Source organism: Symphalangus syndactylus, chromosome 21 (genome assembly GCF_028878055.3).
Source record: "Symphalangus syndactylus isolate Jambi chromosome 21, NHGRI_mSymSyn1-v2.1_pri, whole genome shotgun sequence".
NCBI classification, from domain to species: domain Eukaryota; kingdom Metazoa; phylum Chordata; class Mammalia; order Primates; family Hylobatidae; genus Symphalangus; species Symphalangus syndactylus.
The window spans coordinates 70,918,932-70,937,399 of record NC_072443.2 but is presented as its reverse complement, the minus strand read 5'-3'; the positions used below and the strand labels follow the sequence as shown (position 1 = coordinate 70,937,399).

Here is an 18,468-nt window from a genome sequence, read left to right as displayed (position 1 = left end):
AATGGACAATATATATTAAATAAGATGACTTCAAATAGAAACACACATAAAACAAGGTTAAGTGTTATGACCAGACATTCACAGGAACCTAACCTGTATTTCCCCTGGGAACAATGGTTCAGAATTCACTAATTCAGTGTTCACAGTGACTTCATAGACCATAACTACCTCAAAGAGCAAGAATCGAGTACTGGCCATGAACAGAGAGAAGGCACAGCCATTTCAGGCTTGGAAGGAGGGAAGGGGAAGAGAGAAGAGAAGCAGAGAGGTTCTAGAAAAGGAGTTATCTAAAATGAAACTTTTGTAAGTACTATGAGGAGAAAAGTAGGAAAGGTTTAGTGACATAGGAGCTGTGGAATCACAGCACAAGCCCTGGTACAGGGCCACATCCTAGGACTGCAAGGACTTACAGACCGCATTCCACAGGACTATATATTCTATCTGGGAATGTGGTAGGCAGGAGAGATGCACGTAAGATCATCTACTTACACCAGATCCTGACTATCAGAACACAAATTTCAAAATGTCCATGGTTTGGGGTCTTCTTTTTATTCCCATGAAAACTTCCAGGGTAGTAATTTTTACAAAGCGCAGGAAGCCTTCAGAGTGAGTTACATGCCGCCACCTCATCCACATCACAAGAACAAACTTCCGAACCTGGTCCGGCGTGATCTGTAGCTTGGCGCATATATATCACACCCTACCCGGTGCCCACATACCACACTATGCAGAACCACTTACTTACAAGTAGAAGAGGTAGAGTGCAGTGGTGCAATCACAGCTGATGGCAGCCTAGAACTCCTAGGCTCAAGTGATACCCCTGCCTTGGCCTCCCAGAGTGCTAGGATTATTTGCATGAGCCATGGAGCCCAGACTACGAGGGTTTGAAGTATTCAACAACTGCCTCAGGAAACATGGGATCTGAAAGCCAGACTTGACAGCAGTTCTGACAAGTGGTCCTCTATAGAAAATCAAACTTGGGAAAGTGTATTATATGCTTGCTTATACTCTCTCAAAAACTAAATCGAAGTGAAAAGCATCTGTCTACCAGAATACCCTTAAATGACAGCCCCTAGACTATCTAAGGAGAATTTTAAAATACTTTTAATAAAGGCAATTGACTTCAATGGCTAATATTTAGTTTCTTTCCTTGATAAAGCCTTGCTTCTGAAAGCATAACCCTGGACCAGGAGCAGCAGCATCATCTTGGAACTTCTTAGAAATGCAGAATCTCAGCCCCCAACCCAGGTCTCTGAATAGGAGTCTTTTTAACAAGACTCCCAGGTAATACATATGCACCATGATGTTTGGAACGCCCCAGAGAGTTGTGACTATGTTGAAGTCATTATTACCAGCTGACACTTTTCATTCACTCTCAATATTGTGGACTCTTGGATCTGATCAAACAGTGGGATGGGAATGGTGGGGGGCTCCCCCTGTTCCTGGGTCAACTGTTGTGGTGAGGCATTGCTGACTTCATACATTGTGTACAGGGCAGCCTGACTCTGTCCCATCCCTCTTGCACCCAGAGCATGAGGACGAATCTCCACCTTGCATTTACTTACCAATCTTGACTTTAAGTAAAAACATGCATGGGGCCCTACTCTAATGGTTCCATGGCTCAAGAGTTCTTTCCTTAGCCCCTCTTCTAGGCCAGACTGATCCTGAGGCCCAGACTCAGAAACATTTTATCTCAAAACCCTGACTCTGCAAAGCTGGGCTTTCTGCCCATTAGCTGCCTTCTTGTACAAGATCTTCAACTTTCATAGGGACCTTGCCTGAAGCCAGGGTCCACATGCCTGCCCCTGAACCCATTTCTGTCCACTCAGATGCCACCACTTGCCTGTCTCCTCAGACCTCTACCCGTTACTTCCTTCTATGGCACTGGCCTCCCAAGAGTAGCTCCACCTCCAGACTGCACTGAAACACTGCATCAGGGCTGCATTTTTCACTCATTCATTTTTTTTTTTTTTTTTTAAGACAGTTTCCTTCTGTTGCCCAGGCTGGAATACAGTGCAACCTCCTCCTCCCAGATTCACATGATATATATATTATTATTCTTTTTGTTTTTTTTTTGAGACACTCTGTCACCCAGGCTGGAGTGCAGTGGTGCAATCTCGGCTCACTGCAACCTCCGCCTCCCAGATTCAAGCAGTTCTTGTGCCCCAGCCTCCTGAGTGGCTGGGATTACAGGTATGTGCCACTACACCCAGCTAATTTTTGTATTTTAGTAGAGACGGGGTTTCGCCATGTTGGCCAGGTTGGTCTCGAACTCCTGACCTCAGGTGATCTGCCTGCCTTGGCCTCCCAAAGTTCTAGGATTACAGGCATGAGCCACCGTGCCTGGCCAAATAAATACTTGAAAGTACTATGTGTTCAAGCCCTGAACAAAACAGACCAATTCCTGTGCTCATGGACCTTATATTCTTGTGTAAGAAAAGATAATAAATACTAAAATAATAATAGATAATAAAAAGTAAGTAAAATATAGTGTGCTAGATGATATAAGTGCCATGAAAATACAAAACAGAACTCAAAAGGTAGCCAGGGAGCACTCGGGTCAGGGGGTTTTCAATTTTTTATGAGTATTTAGGGAAGGCCTCACTGAAAGGTGACCTTGGGGACCCTATACATCACTGAACAGCCTAAACTGTGGGACCTAGCTTATTCCTGTTTTCAGCTCTTCCACGTCTTCTCAGCTTGAACCTCCAGTCTATTAAGCTTAGTGTAAGACACTCACAACGATCCCTTGCTCCCAGTTCTAAAAGCCATCAGGATGTCGATTCTGACATAGCTATTGCTAGTCTCCAGATCACGTATCCATCTCTAAACCATAGTTCTTGTACCATCCATCCACCTCTGTGGGCCAACCCGCACCTCCAAAGCCTCATCTGCTGCCCAAGTTCATACTACACCACTGCGGCCTGAGCCCGACCCTGAGCCTAAGCTGTCCCATGTACACAGAAAATGACCACAGGTCATCTTGTTCTTGAAAAGGAAGACCTAGAGGTTTAATAAAAGAGAACGAAAATTCTGTCCAAGTCACAATTTTATGTAAACAAGATAAAACTATTTGAGGGCTCAGGAATGTGTCATTCTACAACTTACCTCTTCTAAGAAATTCACTGCAGAAGGTATCACAGGAAGGGTTCATGCCTCAGACACCAGGCAAACAAGGAGGAAAGATTTCGGCACATCCAAGCCCCTGGTGCAGGTCTGCCTGTGAAGGGAGGGGGGAACTGAAAGCACAGGCCTCTTTTAAGGACCTTATGAGCCATTTTATTTAAGTCTAATCAATTCCCAGCTGGAGGAAACCTGCAAGATAACTGAGTCCAGGTTGTCCAGCGAGCTTCAAATGATGATGGAAACGTGCTGTCTAATATGGTGGCCATTAACCCCATGTGGCTGTCGGGCATTCAGAATGTCAGCGTGACTGAAGAACTATACCTTAAATTGTATTTAATTTGAACTAATTTAAATGAAAATAGCCACATGTGGCAATGAATACCAAATCAGACCACACAGATCTAATCTAAAGCCCTTATTTGTTTGACAAAGATGAAGCCTAGAGACTTTAGTGGCATAGGTATACCACGGGGCTAGCCACAAACCCAAGCACTAATCCTCCACATGGCATCATACTTGAGGGCTTCTAAATTGCTTGCATATGTACGACCCCATCCGATCCTTTCATCAGAAACATAAGCAGGTTCAATTCTCCATATTCCCCCAATGTTCGGAAGCAAACACTTGCCCCTTGCCAAAGGGTTCATCCCTGATTAGCCAGAGCTCCTCATGTGCAGACCCACTATGCACTATGCTGTGCTGGCTCACGCTCTGAAGCAGGGACACCATCTGGGTAACTAAAGAGTTGATTATCGACATACAAGTTGAACAAGAGGCTGGACGATGACATTTGCCAGCAGAACCACTGGAGAATCTGTCCTATGTCATTGGGGCCAGTCCTTGACAAAACATTTATGCAAATTAAGTCTCCTAGAATAGTTTTACCAGGTAGGGAGCTACAATTAATCTCTTACATATTCTATTACAGTGATCCCGACCCTCAACAATTAGGACTCAACTAATTTGCTGGATATCTTTTTAAAATCCTACGTTCACTCTGTCCTCAAGACTTACTGGCGAAAACTCTTCTATAATTAGAACTGAAGAGTTGCCAACATGTCCCAATCAGACCCAAATTACTATCTACAAAAATTACTGACTACTAAAAATAAGAATGAAAAAGGGTCTCTGAGATACTATTTTACTAAATATAGGAATACACAGTACAACTTAATCCTCCACGGTTAGGTGGTTGCCAGAACCAAACCTGTTGACTGCCTAGCATTTCATGTTCCTACAACAACTGGATGCAAAAGCCTAATTATGGTTTGATTCAAACGATACTATCAAAATGCTTCCTGTGTGGGGCGGGAAATATAAGTGCTTTGCTCCTTTCATTCCTTGTCAGGGAGTCTGGGTGGTTTTTTTTTCTTGGAGCCACCTCATTCCACTGAGACAAATCCAGCCCTAGAAGGAGCAGTTTACAAAAAAGCAGGGAATGCTGTCAGCAGGGAGCACAGAGCTTGGCTGTGATCACAGCTGCAGATCCCACCTGCTTAAAAAGGCAGCAGCAATGATACAACTCTTCATTCCCTTGCTCAAAAACAGAAGAAATCAGCAGAGATAAGCCGACAGGGAAAACATTACACAAATCGCTGACCCTGCTGCAGGCAGAGAAGAGCTGCCTCTGCTCGGCTTTGATTTTCCAAAGCCTGAGCCTGAGGGAGAGGCAGTTTGACTTTCTTCTTTCCTAGTGCTCCCGATGGCAAGGCACATTCAGATGGAGCCTGGAGGAATACCAAGTGCAAAAGAAAGGGAAATAAATAAATAAATAAACAAAACAAGAACACAGGCTAAACCATGGAGAAGAGCTGCCATCAGCATCTAGGAAGAAAGATCATATCCCTAGTCGAAAGCAACTCGGTTTTACAGGTTTTTGCTAAAACACACAAAGCCCAGAGCCGTGGCTATGATCTTTGTCATGCTGTTGTCCTGCTGAGTGAGGCAAATAAGTATGTGCCATAAGCCTTACTTATGCATTTTCTATTCCTATTGTTTAGTACATGTCCAAAGAAGAAAACAACAACAGGGCTGCTATCCATGTCAGTGAGAGGAGTTGGAAACAGAGCACTGCATGGCCAGCAGTTTTTTCCTCGACACAAACACAGATTGTTCTCTGCTTTATAAGCAGCCTATTTGCTGCTTAATGGTCATCCACAGTGTGCCTTTACAACAGGGTTCAACATGAGCCAGCAGGTCAAATGATGTGTGCCCCCAGTATGTTTTCCCCTAAGCATTCTAGAACCCCGCTGCAGCTTCCAAAATTGATTCCACTATAATACGGTCACTGCTGCCATCCAGGTGCCACATTTATTGAGTGCCCAGTATTTGCTGGGCATTTTGCTAGGACCCAGCTATACAGCAGTGCACAAGAAAAACATGGCTCCTGCTTGCATGGGACCTTCAGTTTGGCAGGAAAAAAGTGCAGGTCCTTTGATCCAGTAGCAGAGCCCTTATATGTTAGGCCAAGGCCACAAACTGCTGCCCCTAGAAGCCAAACAGATGGAGTCTAGCAGGCAGGTGGGGGTCTGTGGCAGAATGGAGAGCACTTGTCCCACATAATGGAGACAGCTGGCCCCAGCTCTAGCCAATTGTTACCATGTGGGGATGTGGGCCCAGCAACTGCCAGAACTTCCGTTATTTCAAGAGCAGCTGTAAATCCAGACTTTTACACAAAATCTTCCAATTTTTAAGTGTTGACAACCAATTTAAAGTCTTTAAAAACTCACTGAGAGCCAAAAGTGACCCAAGGGTCACTAGCTTGCAACTTCTACATCCGTAAACTTAGTTCCATCTCCCCAATTCCCTAACATAGTCTATATATCTCAATACATACCTGCTACACTAATGCGACTGGTTTATCACTGCTTCAAGACCCAGAACAATTATTTTTACTTTGGGATTTGCCTCAAGTTGCATCCCTGCCTAGCACATCTTCCCCCCTTCTTTCTGTGCCTGGTCAGATCCCACCCATCTTTAGTTCCCTGTTCAAGACTTCTACTCCACTAAGTCTTGCAGACCAGCCTGGCCTCCCCTTCTTTGAATCACTATGTCTCTTGCAACGGGGCCAGGGTTTGCTCAGTAGTCCTCTAATTCTGCCCTCTGCAAATCTTGTCTTGTCTCTACAACCAGACTAAATGCTCCATAACAGAGACCACATGGGCTACTTCACCAAGAAAATGCCCTGTGTTTATTGGGGCGTCATGTGTTCTGAAGTCAGCAAACAACTGACTGACCACAGCAAGCAGGTTAAGAGCTCAGGCTCTGAAGTCACGCAGCTCTGGGTTAACTTAATCTCTCTGAGCCTCAGTTTCCCTAATTGTAACCTGGGGTGATAACAAAATGAGGACATAACCCAAATTCATATGGGGCTTATGAGATCATCAAGAGAGATAATCTCTATAAAGCACTTAGCACAATGCCTGGTATGCAGTAAGCCCTTGATAAATGCTGGCTATTATTGTTATGGACTGATTGCCTGATTCAGCCAATGCTATTGTTAAACAAGCATTGCATCAACGGAGCTTTGTTCTTAGCAAATATTATTGACCACTTACTCTGTGTTAACATGTTCTAAACAAATTGCATGTGTTAGCTCATCTAATTTTCCTAATTCTCCCCCATTTTATGGATAGCAGAAGCACAGAGAGTTTAAATGGCTTGTCCAAGGCCATACAGACAGAGCAGAGATCTGAAGCTGCCAGCTGGCTCCAGAGCCCATACTCTTAACCATAATACTCTATGGCCTCGCTACATTTCTAATAGTAGGGGACAGCTTTCTGACCTCAGCCTCCCCAAATGAGAAATAGGATTTGGCTTTGTGGACGATGGCTTAAGATGACAGAATGATCAGGGCCTCGTTTGAGCCAGACTACATCTCAGAAGTTCCAGGAAGGAGTTTGCTTTTGCCAGTTTCACTAAGGGCTGTCAGTTTGTTCAATAAACTAAGAATGATAAGGAAAGAAGAAAAATGCCCAGAAAGTACAAGATCATATCTAGTATTACAGAAGGCAAAAACTGTGATATAGATTAATACTAATGACAAAGGTGTTCTGCTGATCACAGAATAACTGAAGAGGGAATCAGGAAAATATATTTAGCCTTGAATAACCACATAGAAGACAGGAAAGAGGCAAATGTGTCTTCCTTAACTTTTGAAAAGAAGGAGGAAAGTGATGAAACCATAGACCATGAACTCAAAATATGCGAACTGCATATACGCAGATAAGAGATGAAGTAGGTGATCCCCAGAAGTTACTATGGATTCACAAACTGATGCCATCCCTTGAACTAGCCCGCACCTGGGAACCCTGTGCAAAGATTGTGTCTGGATTTTAACAAAACATATGACAATCTTCTGTGGTCTCTTTATGGGCAAAATACAGAGTATGGGTGTATGATTATACAGTTGTCTAGACTGACATTTGACCTAAGAGGGCAGACTGATTTCAACCTGAAGGAAGGTATCTAGTGGAAGAGTACAAAGTTCTGACGTCAGCCTTCCTCATTCAACATTCTACTCACTGTCTTAGGTGAAAACAGAGAATGCTCATTCTAATTCCTTAAGGCCAGAAGCCGTATCTAATTCTTCTTTAGTTCCACAGCGCCTAACCTTGTGCTTGCTCCAAAAAATGACTGCTCATTAGATTTCAGGAGTCAAGTTTATAAACAGTGTTACAAAGGTGACAAAGATCAGGAAATGACCTAGGTGACAGATTCCAGTTCCAAAAAGTTCGTAACAGGTGGATGGGATATGCCAAATCTAACAAGGTGAAACTAAACAGGGACAAATGCAAAGACTGTGAACTAGCTAGCAAAGAAGAGGAATTATACTTAAAGAAGAATATGAAGAGTTTCAGCTAGTCATAAACTAAGAATATAGTGAGTTAAGGTTTCCAGTGATAAGTAGATGACTGACAAAGTAATATTCACAAAAACCAAAAGAAATTGCTTCTCTCTGGTCAAACCTGAAGTATTATATTTAAACTGGAGGATACTTTAAAAGGGTCTGGACCAAAATAATAAATAAAGGGAGGGGTTTGAGGGACACTGACAAAGTAGTCTGCCCAAAAAGAGACCAAGATGGACAAAGAGTTGGAAATTTGGACCTATAAGAATAATTTAAGGCAGAAGAGGTTGATCTGGAAGACTGAGAAGGGATACAGTAGTAATCTCCAGATAGCTGAAGGCAGACATTTGAAAAGAGAACTTACTCTATATGGGCCCAGAATTGAAATTAATGTGAAGAAAGCAGATTTCAATCAGATTTAAAGGACAACTTTTAAGCCCTCTAGCCTGCTTCAGAGTAGGAGGGTTCTCATTTATAAGTGAATTTGAGGGTATCAGAGTCAGCCATGCCAAGATAAGCAATCACACAGCAGCAACAGTGCAGGGGTGAATTAATCCACAAAATAAAGGCTTACAAAAGAGAAGAGTTTGCAAGACTTTTCAGTTCTACGACTGGCTGCATTACAGATAGTCATCATCAAGAGGAGTGATGTCAGTGTTAACTTCAAGTCTTACAACGCAGAGATGATTTAGTTGGGTTCGTTAGAGAAAGCTTAAAGCAAAATGTAACAAATATGGTAGAGAAAATGGAATGTGCCAAAGCAAAAAAAAAAAAAAAGCTGCAGTTTATGGCAAATTTGGGAAATAGTGAGTTCATCTACTTGGCAGGAGAGGGAGGGTGCCTGATCAGCAAGAATGAGGGATTAAGCTTAGAAGATGAGGAGAAAGATGCAGATGGTGTGAAATCCAACTCAGCCCACGCATTTAGGCTTTTGTCCTGCAGGCAAACCATCAAGAACTTCTGAGGAGACCAGTTCAAAGACGAGATTGTCGGATGTTCATTCATCTGGATCTTCAAATGCACATATGGATGCATGTGGACCCTCGGGCAGTGATATGACAAGTCAGACACAACCTAAGCTTTAGAGCACGGGAAGATTGGGCAATTTATCCAGAACCATTTTTGATTAAACTAAAAAAATTTTCTTAGGACTTGTATATATTATTGTGGAAAAGGAAACAGAAGATGTACTAGATAATCTTGATGGTGCTTCCATCGAGGAAGAGCTTGATGGTGCACCTCTGGAAGATGCAGATGGGATTCCTATTGATGCTACTCCCGTGGATGATCTTGATGGAATCCCTATAAAAAGTCCTGATGATGATCTTGATGGAGTGCCTTTGGATGCAACTGAAAACTCAAAGAAGAATGAGCCTATATTTAAAGTTGCCCCATCAAAATGGGAAACTGTGGACAAATCTGAATTGGAAGCACCAGGCTGTTACAACTTCTAAATGGGAGTTATTTGACCAGCATGAAGAATTGGAAGAAAAACAAAATCAAAATCAAGAAGAAAATGAAGATGAAGAAGATACTCAAAGTTCCAGATCTGAAGAACATCACCTGTACTCTAATCCAATCAAAGAAGAAATGACTGAGTCCAAGTTCTCTAAGTACTCGGAAATGAGTGAGGAAAAACAAGCCCAACTTCATGAAATTGAGCTCAAAGTCATGAAGTTTCAGGATGAGTTGGAATTTTGGAAAAAGACCTAAAAAACCAGTCCAGAGTTTTCAGGAGCAAGTATAACACTACAGAGATAAACATCTTCAACGAGAGAAAGAGTTAGAAGAAGAATGAGAAAGAGACAAGAGAAAGGGACAAAAAAGATAAAGAAAAATTGGAATCTAGTTCCAAAGACAAGAAGGAAAAAAATGAGTATACTCCAACAAGGAAGGAAAGGAAAAGAAGACACAATACATCCCTCAGCCTATCTCAGAGTAGCAGTGGTAGACGAGTGAAATCCCCATCACCAAAATCGGAGTTATCAGAGCGTTCAGAAAGACCTCATAAAGACAGCTTAAAAAAAAAAAAAAGAAAAAAAAGAACTTCCAGGAAGACAGCCATATCCAAAATGGCATTTCAGAACTGTCAGACTGGCATTACTACAGGAAAGAAACAAGATAGGGAGTGAGACTGTGGTGGTAAGGATGACAGGGAGGACACTGTGGCAAAAGAAGAGGAAATAAAGGCCTGAATTCAAAGAAAGGTGGTGAGACCAAAAAGAGGGATTTATATGAAAGGGACTGTATAGGAAGAATTAAAAGGATCTGCTGACTGAGTCAGTGTGGAGTAGGGAATCAAAGACAGAAACACATGACTTAGAGAACCCAAACATGTCAAACTGCATAACGACAAGACCAAAAACCCAAAAAAACATCTAAAGTCACAACTGGTTCCCAAATTACTGATTCATCACAGCTTTACATCGTATGTTCAGAGCTTATTTCTCACACATACAAACTGTAAGATTTTTGTAGTTAGGTTTGAATTCACTGGAAGCCAGTCATCAAAGGTTTATTGAAGAGATGTTCACAAAAATTAAATCCTCCGAGGACAAGAAGATATTCCAGGCCAATACTAATCAAAAGAAAGCTGGGATAGCCATGTTACTATCAGACAAAATAGATGGTAAGGCAAAAAGCATTATTAGTGATACATTTTAGCCTACCAAGAAGATATAACAATTATAAACTAACTAATAACACCAAATAACATGCCTCAAAATATAAAGTAAAAACTGACAGGTCTACAGGAAGAAACTGACAAGACTGACAACATAGGAGATTTTCACACATCTTCTTTCAATTCAAAACGGATAGATTAAACAGATAAAACATATCAGTAAAGATACAAAAAACAAACAGCCCAACCAACAAGTTTCATCCAATGGACAGACATGCAACACGGCAGCTAACAATTCGAAAATCAACACTACTTTTAAGAATAAAACCAAAAGTGTATGAAAACTGAGACCATTCTAGACATAAAATTAATCTCAACAAATTTCAAAACAATGATATAATTATCTGGCAGAATGCAATTAAGTTAGAAATCAACAACAAAAACTTTTCTATAAAAATCCATATGCTTGGAAAGGAGAAAAATATTTCCAAAATTTCATGAGTAAAATCAGAAAAGATGTGGAATGAAAAAGTAATGAAAATTCAGTAAATTTCCAAATCTGTGAGAAGAATATAAAGCAGATACTTGAAAATTTAGTTTTAAATGAAGAGTCAGTGTTAGCAAGTTACTAACATCTACGTGCAGAATCTAACAAACTTCCAAAATGCAAATGAAATAAAATGATACAGATAAAAGCAAAAGTAATGAAATAGAAGACAAACATAGAGAGGATCAAGAGCGTGAAATGGGCTGGGCACAGTGGCTCATGCCTGTAATCCCAGCACTTTGGGAGGCTGAGGCAGGTGGATCACCTGAAGTAAGGGGTTCGAGACCAGCATGACCAACATAGTGAAACCCCATCTCTACTAAAAATAGAAAAATTAGCTGGGCGTGGTGGCGGGCACCTGTAATCCCAGCTACTTGGGAGGGTGAGACAGGAATATCACTTGAATTCGGCAGGCAGAGGTTGCCGTGAGCAGAGATCATGCCACTGTACTCCAGCCTGGGCACCAGAATGAGACTCCATCTCCAAAAACAAAAAAATAAAATAAAATAATTTTTTAAAAATTAGCTAATCAAATATACCCTCTTACAAAAATAATTTAAAAACAAAAAAAACAAAGAGAGCACGATTATCAGTAATGTAAAAGACAACAATTACAGATGCTGTGGAGAAAACAGGTAAGAGAAATAAAAACAAAAAATCAAAACTGACTCAGAGAAATAAAGAAGCAGAATAGTTCTATAACAATTAGAAAATCTGAGTAAATAGTTAAGAGTTTTCCCATAAAGAAAGAAAGCCACAATGGCTTTTTTTTTTTTTTTGGTGAATGCTACTGCAGGTTCAAGGAATGTATCATTTCAATATTACACGGACTGTTTCAGAGAACAGAAAAGGCAATGCTAAGTCATTTTATCAGGAAAAGACAGTACAACAATGGGAAATTATAGGCCAATCTCTCCTCCTCCCATACATACCCTCTTCCTGATTGTAGGCACCCACAGAGTTTGCAAGCCAAATCCAGCATCATGTTTAAATAATACATCATAATCAAGATAGGTTTATCCCAGAAATGCAAGGCCGAATTTGTTTGAAATTTTACACATGCCATTCATTACATTAACAAATTAAAGGAGAAAATTTTTAAGATCATCCCAAGGATGAGGAAAAAATACAATAAAATTCAAAACTATTTAGAATAAAAAACTCTATGCAAAATAAGAATAACATGAATCTTTCCTAACTTGATAAAGGCTATCTACAAAAGCAAATATCATATTTAATGATAAAATGTTGAAAGCATTTTCTTAAAGATAAAGAACAAGATAAATACATTACCACCATATCTATTCGGGATTGTACTGAAGGGCCTAGGCCAGTGCAATAAAATGAAAAGAAAAAGAAATGAAGAATATAAAGACTGAAAAGGAAGAAACCAAACTGTCATTACTTGCATTACTACTGCCTATAGAGAAAACTGGACAGAGATTATACATAAGAGTTAATAGTAGAGTCTGGCAAGGTAGCTGGATAGAAATCAATTTTAAAAAGTGAATTACATTTCTATATACATTAATGTGCCACATAACAACGTTGTGGTCAATGATGAACTACATAGGGTGGTCCCATAAGAGTACAATACCCTGATTTTACTGTACCTTTTCCATATTTAGATATGTTGAGATATACAAATACTACTGTGTTACAACTGTCTACAGTATTCAGGATGGTCACATGCTGTACAGGTTTGTAGCCTAAGAGCAATAGGCTACACCATAGAGCCTAGGTGTGTAGTAGGCTATGCCATCTACGTTTGTGTAAGTGCAATCTATGACGTTCACACAATAACACTGCCTAATGATACACTTCTCAGAACGTATCCCTATCATTAAGCAATGCATGACTGTACTTTAAACAGGCAGTTTGTAAGTAATTTTTTTAATAAAGTATTTATATCAAGCAATAAATCGAACAAAAAAATGAGTAAGCCTTTAATGGAAAAAAATTATAAAATTTTATTGAAAGACATTAAAGAAAACTTAAATAGAGAGTCATACCATATTACTGGAAAGAGACACAAAATGTTTTAGTCTCTCCAAACTGATTAACAGATTCAAAGCAATTCCAATCAAAATGTTTTTCATGGAACTTGACAAGCTGATTCTAAGATATAAACCTACAGTAATTAAGAAAGTATGGCACTCTCACATGATAGACAAGTAAATCAGTGGGGCTGAACAGACAACCTAGAAATAGATCCACACATACATGTTAACTTGATTTATGAGAGTGAGCACTGCAGGATGTATGAGGAAAGGATAGACTATTTAATAAATGAAGCCAGGATTTGGTTATCCATATAGGAAAAAAGAAACTGGATCCCCTGTTGCATAACATACAAAAAATCTATTCCAGGTAGACTAAGGACTTAAATGCAAAATGCAAAAGAATAAAAATTTTAGAAGATACTATAGGAGAATATCTTTATAACATCCAAATCATAAAAACTTTCTTAAACAAGAACCAAAAGCACACTCATAAAGGAACACATTGAGAAATTCTACAGCATTGAGATTAAAAACTTCTGTTTATGAAAACACTACGAGGAGACTGAAACATAAACTATAAAGTGGAAGAAAATATTTGCAACATATTTAACCAATAAAGGACTAGTATCCAGAATACTGGAAGAATCCTATAAATCAAAAAGAAAGGAAGTCCTATTGAAAAACAAGGGATACAACAGACAGACATTTCATAGTAGAGGAAACACCAACGGCTCATAAACACATGAAGAGACGCTCAGCTTCACTAGTAATTAAGAAAATGCAAATTAAAATTATAACAGAAACTATTTCATACCTCTTCAGATTGTCAAATCTTAAAATTTGAACCATATAAGTGCTGGCATGAAGGTGGAATCAGGAAAATTCTTATACATTGCTGGTTAAAGTATAAATTGAAATAAATTGGTATGACCACTTTGGAAAACAGTTTGACGCTGCCCATTAAAGGCTAACATATCACTGTCCCTAATCCCAGAAATTCCATTCCTAGGTATAGGGCTTAACCAAAAAGTTGTACAAGTACACCATGAAACATGTACAGTGATATCTGCAGCAGCATTTTCCTAATAGCCCAAACTGGAAACCATTTATTAGTGGTCCCACAGAGTAACAGACAAACAAACAGTACTATATTCAGGCAATGGGATAGTACACTGCAGGATAGAAAAGAACCACCTACAACTCTATGCATCATCATGGATAAATCTTTTTAAAATCACAAGAAACAAGTAATAGAAGAACCATACATATAGTATGATTCTATTACATAAAGTCCAAAAGCAAGCAAAGCTAAAAACTAAACTTGAGATATATGCACGAATGGTAAAACTATATGGAAAAGTAAAGTAATGATTGACATAAAATTTAGAGTTGTGGTTACCACAAGTTAAGGTGGGAAATACAATTGGGATTGGTCCCATAGGGAATCTCTAGGAAATTGGTGACATTCCGTTTCTTAAGATTGGAGGCCAGGCGTGGTGGCTCACGCCTATAATCGATCCACTTTGAGCACTTTGAGAGGTTGAAATGGGAGGATCACTTCAGCCCAGGAGTTCAACCAGCCTGGGGTAACAAAGCAAGACCCTATCTCTACAAAAAATAAAAAATTAGCTGGGCGTGCCTGTAGTCCTAACTACTCAGGGGGATGAGATGGCAGGGTCACTTGAGCTCAGGAGTTTGTGGCTCCAGTGACCTATGATCACATCACTGCACTCCAGCCTGGGTGACAGAGACCCTGTCTCTTTAAAAAAAAGAAAAGAAAAGAAAAAAAAGAAATCAGTGGTAGTTACATGAATATTCAGTTCATTATTATTCTTTAATTTGCATAACTGTATACACTTAATTTGCATAATTTGTATACACTTCAAATATTATTGTATTTTATATTTCATAAGAAAACATTTTAGGAAAATAACTAAACTCTACAAACATTCAAAAAACACATACAAAAGGCAAACCTCCATAGACAACTCAGCCCAGGAGTTCATTAAATAATAAAGGCAACAATAACAGAGGCAAATAAAGAAAACTGGCCATTATCCAGAACTAGGATTAAAGTACAGATCACCACAAAAGAGTTTAAGTTCTGTATAGAGAAGAATTCCTCTAACAAAAGCCAAAATCCTGAGATTCCTTTTCCAAAATTAGGTTTTATCATTCATTCAGCTGTGCAGGCTACAAATCCAGGCATCATCCTCCATGTTGCCTTCTTCCTCATTCTCTAAATCCATTTGAGTTCCTAAAAATCCTAATTCCCTAGTCAGGCTACAATCACGCCTCATAAGGACACTATTAATAGTCTTGAAACTGGCCTAAAAAGCTCTTTACACTACACCGGTGATCTCCCATCACATGCCGAAAATCCTTCGCTGGCTTCTCGCTACTCTTAGAATAAGGATAAAAATTCTTAACATTACTTAAAAGGCACTATACTGTCTGGGATCTGACTAAATCATCAACCTTTTCTTGACCCCTCCCCCCACACATATCCCCTTTCTCTAGGTTCCAGCCACCTTGACCTTCTTACAATTTCTTGAAAATATATAAAATTCCCTCCTCCTGCCACAGAGCCTTTGCACATGATGGGTCTACTATATATTCCTGAAGTCCACCACCTTTCTTAGGTTAATTCCTACTTGTACTTCAGTACTCAAACCAAACATTTCCCCAGGGGATCCTCCTTCTCCTCCTAATCCCCTCACCAGGCGAGTTCAGCCATCTCTCATGGCAGTATGAATCTTTTCTTTTGCACCACTTTCCAAGGTTTTAATTTTACTTTTTATGTATGCAAGTATTTGATTAACACTTCTCTCCCCATTAGACCACACATTCTAGAAGGGCAGAAGCCAAGTCAAGTTTTTGTTTACCATTGGCAGGCCCCTGGCAGAGAACCCTGCACACAGTAGGAACTCATAAACTATTTGTTGAATGAATGGACTGATGAACAGATACTCAAGTCTAAAGCAGACACAATTAAAGAACCACCATTTCTACCACATAGGATAACAAGACTCCAAAAGATAGAAAACGAAGTCAGTTACCTGGCTTAACACTCATGCCCAAGCCTCAAGAGGAGAGTCCACTTTAAAATGGCAGGGGACTTTAAAATAGTATGATTAACAGAAACAAGTAACACTGACCTATACAGAAGATGGAAAGATCTATGTGGCTCTGGTTTAAAAACAAAAGCAAAACTGTTTTCACACAAACCTGGAGCAAGGTTGGATCTTTCTGATAAAAAGGTACAAGGCCAGGCGAGGTAGCTCATGCCTGTAATCCTAGCACTTTTGTGAGGCCAAGGCAGGAGGACTGCTCGAGGCCAGGAGTTCGAGACCAGCCTGAGCAACACAGCAAGACCCTGCCTCTACTATTTAAAAAATATTTAATTTTTTAAAAAAGGTATGATATGCCTTACTTACCAGGTAAAATTTCTGGATTTGAAATATGCATCTGAAACCATGGATCACAATAAAGCTTCTGAAACATAAGGGTATGTACTGCTGCCACATTCAGAACACAAGCTTCACAACCAGAATTGTGAAAGCTTGACCTGTATGATTAATCCAGTATTTAATATAGAATGGAGATCCTTTGCCAATAGTTTTATTCAGATCACTAACTTATACAGCATTAAGTGAAGTCCTTTTAACTGTTTTGTCCCTTAAAACAAGCAGATAGGACAAATGCTGACAACTGTAATTTTAAATATCAAGTTGAAAGTGAAGTCAATTTCTTCTAGGAAAGAACTAAACCCTTATTTTTCTGAAGCATTAGGATATTCTAAGGCTAGAAATAAAATCTAAATTGGCTGGCAAGCTTATTTGGAATGGCACAAAGCTACTTAATACCATATGCGAGAAGGTGTTTTATTCTTTGCTAAAAGAAAGTGTCTCTGGGTTCTTAAGGTGTCAAAAGTGACATCCACAAAGAACAACTTTGGGGGTGTAAGTGCTCTGGGTTTATAGGATACATACACACTGAAAGTGGCAAGAGTCAGGAGAAGAGATGATCATCAGAAGAGACATCACTTTTCACCTTTCACTGTCATTTCAAGTATACCACATAATTACAAATCTGGGATGTAAAGTGATATCTCATCCATTACAAGACTAAAGTCAGGCAAACTAAACAAAAGACAAACATGCCATGATATCAGAGGTGTATTCCATCACTTGATGTGCTATACAACTCAGAGAACAAGCGATTCTCCTGCCTCAGCCTTCCGAGTAACTGGGATTACAGGTGCCCACCACCACACCCGGCTAATTTTGTATTTTTAGTAGAGGCAGAATACAGAAGTAAATAAAGTAAAAAGTATGGTGGTCTGCACTCAAGGCAATTTTCTTTTCTTTTTTTTTTTCTTTTTTTTTTTTTTTTTTTTTTGAGACAGTCTCACTCTGTCCCCTGGCTAGAGTGCAGTGACGCAATCTCGGCTCACTGCAACCTCTACCTCCCAGGTTCAAGTCATTCTCGTGCCTCAGCCTCCCAAGTAGCTGGGATTACAGGCACGGGCCACCATGCCTGGCTAATTTTTGTATTCTTAAGTAGAGATGGGGTTTCGCCATGTTGGCCAGGCTGGTCTTGAACTCCCAACCCCAGGTGATCCGCTCACCTTATTCTCCCAAAGTGCTGGGATTATAGGCGTGAGACACCATCCACAGCCTCAGGTGAGATTTTCAAGAAGGGCTCGCATTTCAGAAAAAAGAAAGCCCTTATATCCTACATGAAATGAAATAAACATAATAATTAGATAATTCATCAGTGCTTGTTTGAGTTTTCCCAAGTATGAACTTAGCATTTAAGTCAGGTAGTTAGTTTGACACGACAAATGCAGTTTTTCTCATTGTTTTGGTGCACCATTTTATTATTTATATAAAATTACAGAGCAGAAAGAAGAGACCATATCATTAGGAGTCCTTAACTGGCAGAGACTGACGAGAGTCCCCGAACCCCAACACTAATTTCCTGGCAGAGGCAATCCCGGCCCTGCCATAACTCAGGCTTTGAGAAAAAAGGTGTAAGACTCTCTTTGAAAATAGAAATGGCTGTTCCATGAAGCAGTGGCCTTTTAAGCTTCTAATCAAATATCACATCACTAAAAAAAAAGGTATGGTAAGTAGCCACTAAAAATAATTTTTGCCATTAATCCATGTATGAAATATTTATGAAGCTTAATTTCATTCTCAAAAAATAATTATAGGTAGACGATCTATTACGGTTTTCCTATACCCCAAAAAGATTGTTTTATGTACTCCCTGGAAAAAGTGGACCTCCATAGGAAGCCACGGCAATAGAATAATTT

At 39.8% G+C, this 18,468-nt stretch overlaps 1 protein-coding gene and 1 pseudogene across 1 annotated transcript in view; one reads left to right on the top strand and one right to left on the bottom strand.

Annotated features, from left to right (window-relative positions):
- SHQ1 (SHQ1, H/ACA ribonucleoprotein assembly factor) overlaps positions 1-18,468 on the bottom strand; it is a 105,672-nt gene that overhangs the window by 19,748 nt on the left and 67,456 nt on the right. The window lies entirely within an intron of this gene.
- Positions 4,927-10,107, top strand: LOC129471679 (U2 snRNP-associated SURP motif-containing protein-like; annotated as a pseudogene).